Below are 334 nucleotides of genomic sequence, written 5' to 3'. Positions count from 1 at the left end.
CATTTTAAATAGGGTAACTTGTAATCTGTAACCTGTTACATTTCCTTCCCAACACTGGTGCTAACACACGTTTCTACAAGCATCTGTATGAGTGCAGGATGCTGATTCAGAAATTACTAACAGGAGTGGTGGCTTGATTAAACAGAGCCGTGTGTGTGTGCATGCGCGCTGTGTCATTTACAGCTGTATATTTCGAAATCTATTAGGAAAGATTATCAAATGATGAGATACGATGAAGTTAAAGACATGAAAGAGAAACTCCACCTCTGAGAGAGAGAGAGAGAGAGGGAGAGAGAGAGAGAGAGAGAGAGAGAGAGAGAGAGAGAGAGAGAAC

Source organism: Sinocyclocheilus grahami, unplaced genomic scaffold (assembly GCF_001515645.1).
Source record: "Sinocyclocheilus grahami isolate Dianchi unplaced genomic scaffold, SAMN03320097.WGS_v1.1 scaffold1087.1, whole genome shotgun sequence".
Classification (NCBI taxonomy): Eukaryota; Metazoa; Chordata; class Actinopteri; order Cypriniformes; family Cyprinidae; genus Sinocyclocheilus; species Sinocyclocheilus grahami.
Note: the sequence above shows the minus strand (reverse complement) of the source record.